This window comes from Talpa europaea (genome assembly GCF_964194135.1).
Source record: "Talpa europaea genome assembly, chromosome: 8".
In the NCBI taxonomy this organism is placed as follows: Eukaryota; Metazoa; Chordata; class Mammalia; order Eulipotyphla; family Talpidae; genus Talpa; species Talpa europaea.
Window position 1 is genome coordinate 15,020,821 of NC_140075.1, and position 15,450 is coordinate 15,036,270.

General features: G+C 50.1%; 1 pseudogene across 1 annotated transcript; it reads left to right on the top strand.

Moving 5' to 3' along the window:
- Nucleotides 1-13,757: 13,757 nt before the first annotated feature.
- Nucleotides 13,758-14,627, top strand: LOC311175169 (olfactory receptor 14A16-like; annotated as a pseudogene). The gene has a single exon. The product of its transcript is annotated as an olfactory receptor 14A16-like (transcript).
- The last annotated feature ends 823 nt before the right edge of the window (nucleotides 14,628-15,450 follow it).

Sequence of the window (15,450 nt, forward strand, 5' to 3'; positions counted from 1 at the left end):
ACTTTGGAGATTATTTTGCTCAATGACGCTTTCATATCGAGACAGTGACCCTTGCTGGTGGCTGGTGTCGTGTGCGAGATTGAAGGACAAGCATGTTGTGTTGCTCTTTGGAACTCAAACCACCTGGCTTGCAAGGTGTTTTGGCTTCTAAGAATGTTCGAGCCCCACCACTTACTATTTGCAGAACCAGAAAAAAGGGTGCAGGGAGGTCATAGGCTGTGAATCGTTCAGGGGGACCCTAGTGGAAGTATTTTTGGATAAAATTAATATTTTCTGCTTGGTAAGCTTTGAGCAGATTGTCCTTCTAAATGTGGGTGGGCTGTGTCTAATCAGTTGAAGGTGTGACTAGCGCAAAAAGATGCAGAGTGGTCATAGACTGTGAATCTTTCATGGGGATCCTAGTTGAAGTATTTTTTTTTAAAGATTTATTTATTTATACAAGCACTGGGTACAGTCAGAAGTGCGGGAGGGTGAGAAAATTCTCCAGAGCTAGAGCGGGGAACAGAACAGGCAGACTGACTAAATACACTGCTGAGGGGAGCAGCGGGCGGCAGGAGAGGTCTGCGTGCCATGTGGGCCCCTCACCGGCGTCCGGGGATCAAACCAGTGCTGAAGAGGCTGCGGGCAGCTTTGCAGCCCAGTGCTCAACCGCGATGCCACCAGGGGAGGCCCCCTAGGTGAAGTATTTTTATGGATAAAATTAACATTTTCTGTTTGGTAAGCTTTCAGCAGATTGTCCTTCTATTTTTTTTTTAACAGGGATACAGGGGAAACAGCACCCTATTCTTGATACTTTGATATTCTTTTTATTTATTTATTTATTTATTTATTTATTTATTTATTTATCCAAGCACTGGGTACAGTCAGAAGTGAAGAGAAGGTGAGAGAATTCACCAGAGCCAGAGGGGAAGCAGAGCAGGCAGAAGGACCGAAGTACACTGCTGAGGGGAGCAGCGGGCGGCAGGAGAGGGCTGCGCACCATGTGGGACCCTCTTCCGGTGGCCGGGGAGCAGTCGGGGATCGAACCGGCGCTGCAGAAGCTACGGGCAGCTTTGCAACCCAGCGCTCAACCGCTGTGCCACCGGGGAGGCCCAGATTGTCCTTCTAAATGTGGGTGGGCTGTGTCTACTCAGTTAAAGGCCTAGCACAAAAAGACTGACCTCCCCAAACAATTCATGCTCAGGGGTCATAACCTGTGACTCTTTTGCAGGGACCCTCCTAGAGGTTCTACCCTCCTAGAAGTAGTTTTTGGGTGACATAAATACTTACAGTGATAGGTGAGGAACATAGACTGTCCTCCCTAGTGTGGGTGGGCCTTGTCTAATCAGTTGAAGGCCTGATTCCAGCAGGTGGCTTCTGACTTCACCTGCTTCCCCAGCTTTTCTGGATCTCTGCCAGCCCAGCCTGCAGATGTTACACTTGCCAGATGCCATATTTGCATAAGTCAAATCTTCATATTATATTCCCGTCTATTTACATATATGTGCATATTATTGTTTTTTGTTTGCTTGTTTTTCTGGAGAAATCTTATCAGGGTGGCGAGGAATGATTATTTGCTTATCATTAATTTCAGTGACCAACTTGAGAGATGAACTGGTCTAACAACTGGAAATATGATCATTGTGGTTAACAATTAACATTTTTTGCGTATGAAAAAGAACACTTCAATACACTAGGTTGAAATTCACCTCCGTAGTCCAAATATTTTCACTGAGTTCCTCGTATCTGCCTGCGTGAACTCCCCCAGGGTGATCGACCATTTTTGTCTTTTGAGCTATGCCCTGTCTGTCCCTGTTCCACGGTCTGAGTTTCTACCTAAAACCAGTCACTGATCAGTTAAAAAACTCCCTGGAAGGCATGCACTGCTGCGTCACATACATGAACACCACATGCCATCAAGAGTCTGATTAAGAGACTAAATTTAATACCCTCCTCGTATCATCACCAAAATGTAGTGGCACCCCAGGGGTGCGGGGCAGAATTTCTGTTGCTTGCTGCTGGCATGGATTATTAAAGATGCCAACAGCAGGTGTATTTAAAATTCTTTCTGCTGGTTTTGAAATGCTCCATCGATGATGGAATGAGCCGTCCTGAGCAGGTAAATTGTCCAAAGTCTCTCATCGCTTCAGGTGAGTGATACCGATCCAGTGTCAGAATCTTCAGCTTGGAGAATTTATGGACTTAATGAGTTTAACATAATCCCTTGAAGATGTCAAGGTGCTCTCTCCAGCAGGCAGCAGCAACTGAGAAAACAAAAAAAAATGTGGGCGAAGGGCATTGACTTCTCCGCCGGGTGTTCTGGCCAGGGTGCTGAGTACCCGATAAAATCTACGAGTGTCTCTGAAACGGCCACTCTGCCTTCCCTCGCCGTTCCCTCATGAGTGGTCAGGCTCATCCCTACAGCTGATGGAACAGTGGTTGCCCAGAGCTCCAGGAAGAAAAAAATCCTTGGAAATGGGTTTTCATCCTCTAGTCTCCTGGCAAGGTCTTGGGCTCCACTCTTGGGTGTGCTGGGATCTGGGCACATGTTAGGGATGAGACGGAACTCCTGGCTTCTGCTGGACTGTCCCTGGGCCATGTGCACCCTCAGGTGGTCTGGAGTTGGGTCAGCTCTACTCAGAATCTCCAAATCTGGGCATAAATGGAGAACGTAACCCCAGGAAGCTCACATGATTGTACCGGACATGGCATGCCAACGTGTAAGCAACACCGTTTGATTGCAAGGCACAGAATCAACATGATTCCCACAAAATGGTGTCCAGTATGCTGGTGCGTGAGATTATGTGGCGTCTCTAATATGTATGAAATCTAGTAAAATTAAGCCCAGTGTTTAATACCTGTGGGGCTCCTCCAGACACGCAGGTTTGCTGATGAAGGTGAAGAAATTTGTCAACTGAGCCTCCGATGCCAGTTACAATCTTTAGATATTTGTGTCTGCTCTGAAACACTATCTCCCCAGACTTGCATTTCGTATAAATTAATCTTCCTGTCCAGACAGTTCCGATAATTGTATTTCTACTCAACACTCTGCCTATGAATGTAATTTAACTTGATGGCATCTAAGTGATGCCCACAACACAAACACCCCGCCTGTGAGCGGAACAAGCTTATCTCTTCTTTTCTGTTTGAACCTCTTCATTGGTCCCCGTCTTATGTTGCGAAAAACCAGGAACCATCAGCACTGGTTTGTGCACATTTTGCCCCTTATGTGACCAAGTCTGAGCCTACGCCTTTCTTTGGAGGGAAAGACTATTTAATTTATTTCCATTTTTTAATTGAAGGCACATCACATTATAACATCATAGAAGTCTCCCTGGGTGTGCATTTTAATCCAGTCAACAACCACTGTTTCTCATCTGTGTTTCCGTTGTCTCGTGTCCTCCTCAACACCTGTTTTCTTGGGGTGGTTTCTGTGTCTTGAGCTGTTGCTACAACGCAGCTCTTACTCTAGTTTTTATATTCGATCCCTGTTTGAATTCTCACTCATTGTTTAACTATGTATTTGGTGTAGAAAGAATGTTCTAGAACTCACACATTACCAACAGTTATGTAGAGTGAAGCAGTGGTGAAAGGGATCGCTCCTAAGGAGCATTTGGGTCACCATACTGCAGTACTGGGTTCTCAGTTCCTTCTTTCCTGTGTGTGTCTCCACTGAGGGGCCCCCGTGCTAGTGGAGGGAAGGGGTGCACCGTTGAGTGGATCCCTCACCTTCACGAATGTAATGGGTCACCTCCCTCTGAGACAAATTCATATTTCTGTTCAAAGGACAAGGAGCATCTGCTCCTGAATCTGCCAGAGATGGATGGATTGACGCATTCTTGGGAAAGGAATCTGTGATTGAAACTGAGTTGATGTGAATATTAATCCAGATGTCAGATTTGTTTATAACAGGACTACTCTCTTTGATGTACTATAATAAAAGCAAAATATCCATGGATTCTTACTGAAACTGCGTATGTACAGTGAAAATGTTTAGCTCGGAGACATTGGTTTGTCTGTGTGTGTGTTTAGGCTCCCTTAGCTGTCAAAATTGTATTTTGATGTCTCACGCCTGGACTTCTTGTCAACTTTCCTGTGGGTAATATTTATGTCCTCTTCTACTTTGGAACTATGTTATTTTTTCACTATGTAAGGTATATTACATAATAATTAAGCAAGGTGATATTTTAAATGTTTTATCTCCAGCAGCTTCTGTGCTACAGATCCCAGGGCTTCAAGGCTGTGTCTCCACCCTGAGACCATGAGCTGGGTATGAGGTTCTCCTCTCCAGTGTTTACTCTGGGAGCCGTCACTTGTCTCCATGCTCTCCTGACTGCTTATAACACACGAGGTCCATGAAAATCTCTTAAACATGAGTGTTATTTACCTGTGGATGCGATACTTGCGGTGATGGCACCATGTCCACCACGCCCACCTCGAGCAGCACCACAGCTGCCCCTTGGCCTCATGACCTCCCCTGAGCCCATAAATACTGTCCCCAGAGGCGATTACCCTGCCTTGCCCCTGCAGCCACAACCCCCTGCTGAGCAGGAGAAAAGGGAGTGTCCCTCCCGGGGGTGCCCAACTGGCTCCGAAGAAAGCCCAGGTGTTGCGGTGACAACACCCTGGTGAGCGGGAGCTGGGAGCAGGCTGCACAGGGCAGGGCCCTGCTGATGAGCCAGGCCCGGCCCCTTGGTCCTGGAACCAGGGCCCGGGGCAGCTGTGGGGCTGGAGGACAACGGGGAAAGGGAGGGCGAGGAGAGAAACATGTTGGCATCTGAGGTCTGTGGTCGGGCATCCACAGGCCCTCTCACTGCGGGACCATGCGGCACTGAGATGGAGACCCAGCCCACACCCTGGCCATGGCGTCAGTCTTATCACGGCATCCATGCCTCAGCTTCTGGGGTCCCTTGTCCTGCCTCAGTTACCAGCCCCCGATGTTCCAGGTCACCCCTTGTGATGCACGCCCTTCCCGGTGCCCCGCTTTCAGCACTTGGCTGATCTGAGGGCACCCCACAGGGTCAGGCTCCTGCAGCTATGGGCCTGAAAGCCCTGACGTGGACAGGGAACACACCTGCCGGTGACAGCGATGGGGCGGGTCAGGAGGAGCAAACACAGGGTTTGACTCCACCGCAGGCACATCCTTCTGTGGGTCCCAGTGAAGAGCCAGGTGCACCTCCCGTCTCAGCTGTGTCCCGGCCGCTGCTGGGCAGTGCATGTCCCTCACGCCCTCAGCCTCGGGCTTTCCCTGAGCCTGCAGAGGGGCTTCTCCATCGCGGCGCTGCCGAGAGGTTGGTTTCTGTCTAGTCAGCACTTTCTGGGACAATGTTATCAAGTTCTAGTCATATTTGTCAGGAAATACTGCAGAAGTCATAATTTTTCCTGATTTACATCATTTTCATTAAACTCTCTCCCCTTAAGAGCACGAAGTTTGTGAACGTAGAAACATGAAAATATTTCCCTTCAGTTGGGCTAAAATATTACAATATCATTTTATTTTAAGCTGCCCTGTTGGGGACCATGAGGGGGTCCTCATATCTCGGGAGAGGAATTTCTCGAAGCCCCAGGACACGGGCAGCTCCACAGCTGGTGGGAAGCACAGCTGGAGAGGCCAGTCGGAGTGGGGAGGGTGTGAGCAGCGAGTAGCAGGCCCGTGGAATTGAGTCACTGTGCTGCCACTCCTGATTCTGGACTAAGTGGGGAGCCCCCCATACTGCACTTTTTCCACTTGCCAGATGCCATCAGAAACAGAGCCAAGCCCTGGCATGGGAGCCAGGGCAGGCGTCCTCAGGCAAGTGTCCGGGCTGCATGGAAGGCCTGGCCCCAGGGGAGATGAGGCTCTCCCACCCTGGGTCACCTCCTCTTCCAACTAGGCCTTGAGTGTCGATTCTCTGTCTGACATGCTTTTTTCCGCTTTAAAATGCCAAACAATATTATGAAGTTTTATAAATAAATGTTCCTTGTGTAATAATTCTGCCTCTCGCATAACACTATTCACAAAGTTTCTGTATGTTCTCTTTGCTTTTCTTCTATCTAAAATTAAAAGTACCCATTCTCACTAAAAACACACATTTAAGAAGTTATCCTCAACCAGAAGCTGGAGCATGGTTTGGCTGAAGGGGGCAGATTGAATCCTACTATGATTTTCTGCTTGCGCTCCTGCACCTTTGGTATAAATGAATAAAGTCTGGGCCTCTAGGGTAGTTGAGTTAAAAATCAGGCTTCTTTTCCAGCACTCCTGCCATCAGCCTCTGTGGTGGCCTCTGCGGTCTTGCCCATGTGCCTGTGATGGTGGGCACCTGGGCCAGAGCACACAGGGCATGTGCATGTAACGGGGACACCAGTGCGCTCAGGCAAGGGGGTGTAAGGGTGTGGTCATTCCAGATCCAGGGGGAGGGGAGATGGGCAGAGAAATGCTGAGGGCGAGAGCTACTCAGTCCCGTGAGTCAGCATTAAAGGCCTGAAAAATTTAAAGGCCACAAAATTCCCTTTTGTCTGTGAGAAGCAACGATGGACCTCCTCGAGCTGAATGGGTGGAAAACAATTGGTGCGGGTGGCAGGATTTTTCACAGAGAGAAGATGCACCGAGTGGCCTCTGTCAATGGAGGCAAACATATTGTTGGAGTTGCTGTGGGAGCACAGCTGGTGGCCAACTTCCAGGAAGAGCTGCCGAGCGCTGGAGGCGGACGAGGACCGGGAGATGCAGGGCAAGATGCTGGGGACTCCTGGAACCTTGCGGGGAGGAGGAGGCAGCCCAACGAGCACCCGTCCCCCACCCCTGAGGCTGCAGACTTGACAAGGAAAGCTGCAAAGATCATACTGATGACCCCAAGAGACAATCCTGCTGAGGCCGGGCTTGGGCACATTGATGGCTGATTATGGGGCCCGGGGGGACAGAGTCATCTGCAGACCCCGAGACACGAAGATCCAAGGATGGCCGCTGGGCCTTGCTGGCCTATGGCCGCCTATCTCGGGAGCTGCCGTGTGCTCAGCCTGTCATGGCAGTGCGCCCCTGGGACGGCTGACAGTGGGATGGGGCCAGCGTGCCAGCAGCCCTGGGCTGGCAGAGCTTGGCACCCTCACCAGGTCTCTGCAGCCAGGCAGGAAATGCATCAGGAAGCCAACTCAGAGAAGGCCAACCACTGGTGCCAAGGTCAGGAGGTCCTGAGCAGTTGAGAAGCAGCCAAAGGGGTTGCTGAAGAGGACAGTGGGCCTCTTCAAATCACCAAGGGGTGATGCCCGATCAATTTTGAGTGTCAGGTGCAAAAGAACCCGTCCATTGGGGCACAGGCGGGGAACATGGCTTGTGGTGGAGAGCACAGCCAGCAGGGCCCATAGAGAAGCAGCATGGGGGGCGCTGTCCTCAGGTCCCCACCTGTGACATGCAGAGGGTTGGATGCAGTTCACAAGACCCAGTTTTCTTTCCTTCTTCATTTAAATCTGATTCACTTCTCTTCCTTGCCTGCCCTTTGTCTCCCTCCCTCCTCTATGAGGTCATCATGAGCAGGGACAGGTGTGTGTAGTTGACAGCTGTGTCCTGGCTGGGTGGCTTTCTATTGGCTGCGATGATCACAGTTGGAACCTTCTCCTTGTCCTACTGTGGGTCCAACGTGGTCCACCAGTTCTTCTGTGACATCCCCCAGTTATTGGCTATTACCTGCTCAGGAAATTTAATGAACGAACTTGTCCCCATTCTCATTAGTGTGGTGATGGATCCCTCTTGTTTTATTTTCATCATCATTTCCTATATCCACATCTTCTCTGCTGTCAGGGCGAGGGTCCCACATGGTGCGCAGACCTCTCCTGCCACCCGCTGCTCCCCTCAGCTGTGTATTTCAGTCAGTCTGTCTGTTCTGCTCTGGCTCTGGTGAATTCTCTCACCCTCCTGTGCTTCAGACTGTACCCAGTGCTTGTATAAATAAATAAATAAATCTTTTTTTTTTTTTTAAATACAACCTGGAAAATAAGGAACTTACAAATAAGCAAAACAAATTATACATTATAAAATTTTAAGTAGAAATGTAGTTCTTCACAGATAATTCATCTAACTTTACTTTTGAAAACACCACATCGAGGGAGTGTAGTAATGTTGGCATCAAAACAGGCATCATAGAAATTAATATTCCATCAATTCCAGGTTTCAATCATAGATTCCTATGAACCAAGGAAGCGTCCATCCTTCCACCTCTGGCAGAATCAAGGGTGGCTTCCCTTTGTCCTGTGAGCAGAAACAGGACCTTCTCCTAGAGGAAGATGCCCCATTAGGAATCGTGAGGGATGGGAGGCCCCACTCTCTGTCTCCCCTCCCCTCCACATGGGCAGAACCCTCAGTGGAGACACACATGGGCTGGGGGTACCGAGTGCCCAGGACTGGGGTCCGTTGAACATCTGCTCACAAAGACATTTACCACTGCTTAATTTTATGTTAAAGTTGGTGATGTGTGAGTTCTAGAACATTCTAAGCCACATACATTGTTTTCAATGATGAGTGGGAGTTTAGTTTATGAACATCACAAGTTGGAGGTTTGTCAAATGAGAGCAGTATTTAGGAAACTAAAGCTTATGGAAAAACATGAGAATATAAATTTCTGGGAAAGGAAAAATTGTAATGCAATAAATCTTTACTTTATGAATGATGACATGTAGATTCAGGGGAAAAACTAATCATGGATTATAATTGTAGGTTGTGATATCTCACCTCTTGGAATAGTGGCCCTTCATCAGTCTCCCCACAGCCGACTTCATGGCTTGGTTCCTCAGACTATAGACAACGGGATTAAAGGTGGGTGACATCACCATGTAGAACATAGAAATGACCAGGTCAGACATGGATGGGGTCTCGGAGGTTGGCTTCAGATAAGCAAAGAATCCAGTGGAGACAAACGGCACCACAACCAGCAAGTGGGGAAGGCAGGTGGAGGAGACTTTGGCCTTGCTTCTATGGATGGGATCTTCCTGACAGCAGAGAAGATGTGCACATAGGAAATGACGATGAAAATAAAATAACCCATATGCAATGTCACACTAATAAGGGGGACAAGTTCACTCATCAAATTGTCTGAGCAGGAAATATCCAGAAACTGGGGGATGTCACAGAAGAACTGGTGGACCACGATGGACCCACAGAAGGACAAGGAGAAGGTTCCAGCTCTGTGCATCACAGCATAGAGACCCCCCACCCAGCCAGGACATAGCTGTCAGCTGCACACACCTGTCCCTGCTCATGATGACATCATAATGCAGGGGGTGGCAGATAGCAGCATAGCGGTCAAGGCTCATCACCGTGAGCAGGTGCATCTCTGCACCTGCTGACGTAACCATCATGAAGACCTGGATGACACAGTCCGGGAACAAGATGGAGCTTCTGTGAGTGATTTTCTAACTCATGTTTAATTCTGAAATTTGAATGGACAGTCAGGTCTTGTGGCTAACTACATGTATTATCATAAAAAATATTTTCATGCACAAATATGTGATAATCTGTCCGAGAGTTTGGAGATATAGTGACTTTCTCCCAGAGAAAGTGCTTGAGAGCAAGAACATCACGCCCAGCTCATGATCTCAGTGTTAGGGAAACAATATGAGAACATCTGCACGTGCAGTGCACATGTGTAGAATTAACAAATATTGCCATGATTTATTTTCCATAATGTACATAATTAAACATAGTTCCCAAAGTAGAAAAAAAAATGAACTGTAGTTTAATCTACAAGAAGGTCGAGACAAATACCTGGTATACAATCAAGATATAATCTGGAGGGCCTCCCCTGGTGGTGCAGAGGTTGAGCCCTGGGCTCAACCAGCAAGAAAAGCTCGCCCTTCTTTCCCTCAGCCACAGAGACTGTCTACAAGTCCAGCCAGACACATGTGGTTGGGTCACAGGGACACCAGTCCCTCTTTGTCCCCCATGCCCTCCCCTCCCTTCTCAGAGGCTCCTGAGGTTGTTCCCCAAGACTATTACAGTGTTTCCCTGCTCAAATGCCTGTTCTCTGCCCGCCCCATGTACGACCTGCTATGCTGTGTGTCCATGTATGACCTGCTTTGCTGCTTGTATTTCTCAAACCCTCTCCTTTCACAGGACTCTGCCCTCGCCCTGTCCGTGCCCACCCGGGTGTGATGCGACACCATCTGCTCCTTGTCCCTTGGGTCAAGTGGGGCTGCTGTGGACAACACCGCTGTGTTGATCACAGAGCCATGGACTCAAGGCGAGTCCTGCCCTGCCCGTGCCCGCGTGTGACCTGCTGCTGGAATCCGTCCTGGGTTTTTTTAAGGAAATGTGGGGTGCTCTATGCAAAGTTTCACTGTCCCTGTCCAGTAGCAGTACAACAGTGTCCTTTCTCCACATCCTCTACTGCCTCTAGGCCCCTATGACATGGCTGTTGTCCTGGGGTGTGGGGGTGTCTCCTTGTCTCAATCCGCCTGTCTCCTGTGTGCAGTGGGGCAGCTTATTTCCCCATTAAATCAGGGCTCTACAAGGGGAGCCGCCAGTCCCACAGGCAGCCCGGTCCAGACAGGGTGGGGGGCTGGTGTCCTGGATGGCCTGCTCGAGTCAAGCACTAACTATCCTTTGCCCAAATCCCAGGGGGTCATCATCAGACCTGGATGAGTGACCTTGGCCTGGGCTCTGGCTTCCTCCATGGCTGAGCAGCACAGCCAGTCGCCCCCTGGGAGCTGTGTCCCAGATACTCTGGCACAGCTTGTTGGGGTTTTAGGGAACAAGAGAGAAAGGCTCAGGGAGGTCTGGGACATGGGTCAGGTGGGTCTACTCTCAGCCTTGCATACACAGTAGTGCTGCCCGTCCTATGCAATGGACACAGGGCAGGGCTGGGGTGGACGCTGCATCCTGGGCTGGTCGGATCGGGGCCCAGGCCGACCCCAGGGCCCCCATGGGTGGGGTGCTCTCCCAGTCAGGAAACCGATGTTGGTGTGTGGTCTCAGGGAGGGCGGGCCTGGAAGAGGGTGGTGAGGCTGTCAGAGGGTCCAGGGGAAGGGGCTGTGGTGGGGCCTAGGGAGCAGCATCCACGAGCACCCCCAAGTCGCGATGGGCCCCCTAGCCATGCCCACCCCAGGACTCCAGCTCTGCTTCCCTCATGGCAGCACCATATTGCTGGGCAGTTGTTGGCATGGCCAGGCGGATGCTGCAGAGACTGGCAGGACAGTAGGTGGGCCCTGGGACTGTCCTGTGTCTCCTTCACCAATAAACCCCATTGTCTATGAGCACGCATGGGGAGCTGGAAAGTCTGTGAGTGCTTGGGGAGAGCCACACCCGGGAGAGGGAACCCCACTCTGCTGTGTCAGAGCCCGAGACACGGACCACCCTGTGGACAAGTGTCAGAAGATGCAGGGGCTTCCCCTTCCTGCTCCTGGGGAATTTCTTCCTAGTTTTCCTTCCCCCTCCCTCTCCTGCCTCATCTCCTACCCCATCTCCCTCCCCCCTCCCAACTCCCCCCTGAACTGCGCACAGGAGGTGATGGTGACTTTCCAGCTCCCTATGGGCGTGGCTTATCGGTGGCTCTGACCACAGGCCACACCTGTCCCCGTGGCAGTCAGGGGAGGGGATGGGGCCTGAGGGGGAACCAGGTGCAGACCTACCTGGGTGAAAACTAAGGAAATCGCCTTTGCCACACTCGGTGCCCTAATTGCTCAGTGGTGGTTATTTGAGGTTGAGGCCAATTAAGCAGATGAGCGGGAGAGAGCACGACCCTCCTCCCCAGGGATGGCCTGGGTGGGGCTGGCGGACAGAGAGCACCTGGGGGACCAGCAGGAAGGTCAAAGCTCCTCAGGCCCCTGCCCTGGAGTCAGACTCATTCCTGCCCCGAGTTTTCTGAGGCCTCAGAGCAGGCGTCACGGCCGCGCAGCTGGGATCTGGCATCTCCTTTGTGGACGCCACATGCTAGCTTCGCAGGAAGCAAAATTGAAAAGACAACTTGCCTCGCAGGCTGCGGGGGCTGTGCTGGCGTGTGTCCCAGAGAGTCACTTGGGTTAAGGGGACGGTGCTGTCACAGAAGCCAGAGTTGGAAGAGACCCAGAGGCCCTCCAGGGCAGCCCGGACCCGAATGTGGAGCTGACTCAGTCACCAACGTGCCTGGCAGGACCGCAGCTCGCAGGGCACGGGGCAGCACGTGAGCCCAGGTGAGGTCTGTGGTGCCGGGGTGATGGGTGTGAAGATGCCACAGCAGGGGGGCTACCCCCTAGGTCATGTTCACCCTGTCAAGCGATGTTACCTCAGCAATGAAAACAATACAATTTTTTAAAATCCATAGGTTTCAAAAATTCTAGATTTGAGAACAAAGTAGAAATTGTTCATTTCACAGAAAAAGTAGTGATAGCTAATGTGATATTGCCTGTGGCAAAAATTGTGCAGTTTTTTTTTTTAGATTTATTTATGCACACAAGAACTGCGGTACAGGCCAGAGGTGTGGGGGTTGAGAGGATTCACCAGAGACAGAGTGGGGAACAGAACAATCAGACTGACTGAAATACACTCTAAGGGAACAGCGGGGAGACTGGGCAGGTCTGCTGCACCATGGGGTTAGCTCCCTGGCTGGGGATCGAACTCGTGCTGCAGAGGCTGTGGACAGCTTCACAGTGCTGTGCTTAACCCCTTGCACCACCAGGGAGGCACAGAAATTGTGCAGTTTTCAATGCCAACTCTCGGGAGCAGTTTCAGTGAAAAATAGTTTTTTTCTGTCTTTATTTGAAGTTATAGCTCTGATTGTGATTTTAATAGTTTTGCACCATTACTGAGTACATGTAACAATCATCTGGTTCTATATCTGCCCGAGTATATTAATGACATAACTGACTCAGATGGGAATTCAAGAGTATTGAAACAATGTCTGATGACTTGAGAACTTTCATGTTGTGGTGAATATTGATTCTGTGAATGAGACGAGCACAGCCAGGTCAGTGTCTCCTTAACCTCCAGGTAAAAGCTCAGAGCTCTGAGCCCCTATGCGTGGGTTTTTTTAAACAGCAGGCAGGGACGTGTTGCATGGGGCGGGCAGAGCTGGTTCTGGCAGAGGGTGCTGCTCGCCAAGACTTGCTGACACTGGATTCCCAGACACGGGCCATGGGCTGGCTTGACAAAGCTGGGGAGGAAGGGAAAGACACAGGCAGTCCTGGTCCTCTGGTCGTTCGATTTATTTGAAAATACGGGAGGGTATTTCCAGGCCTTGTTACAACTATAAGTTGAAATTTCAAATCTTTGGTGTGTTTCTTATCAAAAGCTTGGACGGTGTAATAACACAGTCAGAGTGAAAATACATTTTTTTAAATATTTATTTATTTATACAAGAACTGGGGTACAGACCAGATGCACGGGAGGGCGAGAGGATTCACCAGAGACAGAGCAGGGAATAGTACAGGCACACTGATGAAACATACTGTTGAGGGGAGCAGGAGGCATGACAGGAGAGGTCTGCTGGGCCATGTGGGACCCTTGCCAGTCGGCCGGGATCGAACTGGCACTGCAGAGGCTGCGGACAGCTTCACAGCACTGCGCACAACCACCTGCCCACCAGGGGAGGCCCGAAAATGCAATTTTTTTGACAGGACGAAGCTACTTGGAGAATGACTGGGGATGAGATTCGGGAGGATAGGGAGTGTGGGTGGTGAGCCGCTGCTGTGATTGTTGTGAGGCACTCAGTTACGCTCAGCCTGGGGAGACTGGACAGGGCTGATTTCTTTCACATTTTCATGCAGATGATGTCTCCAGTGGTTCCAAATCTCACAGCTGTGACAGAATTTGTCCTCCTGGGTTCCCCACCCAGGGGACCATGGGCTTCCTGCACCCACTGCTCTTCTCCCTGGTCTACCTGTGCGCCCTGCTGGGGAATGGGCTCATCGTCTTCATCACCACCCTGGACCAGCATCTCCACACCCCCATGTACTTCTTCCTGAGGAATCTGTCCTTCTCGGACCTCTGCCTCATCACAACCACGGTCCCCAAGTCCATTGCCAAATCTCTGAGTCACAGCAGCTCCATCTCCTTCCTGGGCTGTGTTGGCTAGGTTTTCATGATGCTTATGTCAACAGTTACAGAGCTTCACCTGCTCACAGTGATGAGCCTTGACCGTTATGCTGCCATCTGCCACCCCCTGCACTATGACGTCTTCATGAGCAGGGACAGGTGTGTGCAGCTGACGGCTGTGTCCTGGATGGGTGGGGGTCTCTATGCTGTTATGCACACAGCTGGAACCTTCTCCTTGTCCTTCTGTGGGTCCACCGTGGTCCACCAGTTCTTCTGCGACATCCCCTAATTATTGGCTATTTCCTGCTCAGGAAATCTGATGAGAAAACTTGTCCCTATTTTCATTAGTGCAGTGATGGGTATCTGCTATTTCATATCCATCATCATTTCCTATGTCTACATCTTCTCTGTTGTCAGGAAGATCCCATCCACAGAAGGGAAGGCCAAGGCCTTCTCCACCTGCCTTCCCCACCTGCTGGTTGTGGTGCTGTTTGTCTTCACTGCATGCTTTGCTTATCTGAAGCCAACCTCCGAGACCCCGTCCATGTCTGACCTGGTCATTTCTATGTTCTACATGGTGGTGCCCACCTTTAATCCCGTCATATACAGTCTGAGGAACCAAGCCATGAAGTCGGCTGTGGGGAGACTGATGAAGGGGAGACTCACTAAGGAGTAATGCCTCTGCCTACTGCTCTTTCAGTATTAGATTCCACTTCTAATTACTCAGTAAACTTTCAGAATATTTACCTCAAACCTTTTTCAGACTTTAGTTTTTAGACCATTTTAAAAGTTATTAATTTGGCAGGAGGGTAAAGAGAGTTTCCCTCTAGCCTCTAAACCTGCCAATGGCTGCCCTCTCCTACCGCACTGTAACATCAAGGTGCTCCTTCCCTCACCGACACAGGTGCAGAAACCTGCTGTCCTTGTCCATGTCCCTCTCCTGTATCAGGGCTTCTCGCCTGGGTTTTTACCTTCTGTGCTAGAGACAATCATGCAGTGACACGTTCATTATGGTGACATCACTCAGCACCTTTCACTCACCGACCCCTCCGGCACTGCTGTTTGTGTCCTGCCTCATCTGCTGGCCAACACTGACCCTCCATGTGTCCTCAGGCTTTTCCCGAATGCAGTAGCATTGACATCACACAACACACACAGTGGCATCCCTCCGTTCATTTAGTAGTAATTAGTTTTTTAATTTTTCCTGTGTCTAGTCATGGCTTTGTCAGGTTGGAGGAGCTGCTAATGTACCTTGTGAGAGCTGGTGCTTCCTGTGCCCCCATGGTGCTGAGTGTGAGTTTGTCGCTCTGGCCCTCATGGGCCATTTGTCACCATGCCTGGGTGACCATTCAAGGCCTACAGTGACTTGTCATCCTTATTTTAATTTGCATTTTCTTGATGACATATAAATGAAGCAAATTTTCAAGTGTTGACATGCATCTGATTTCAGCGATGAAGAGTCTGTTGAGATCACAAAACTCATTTTGAATAGAGATTTA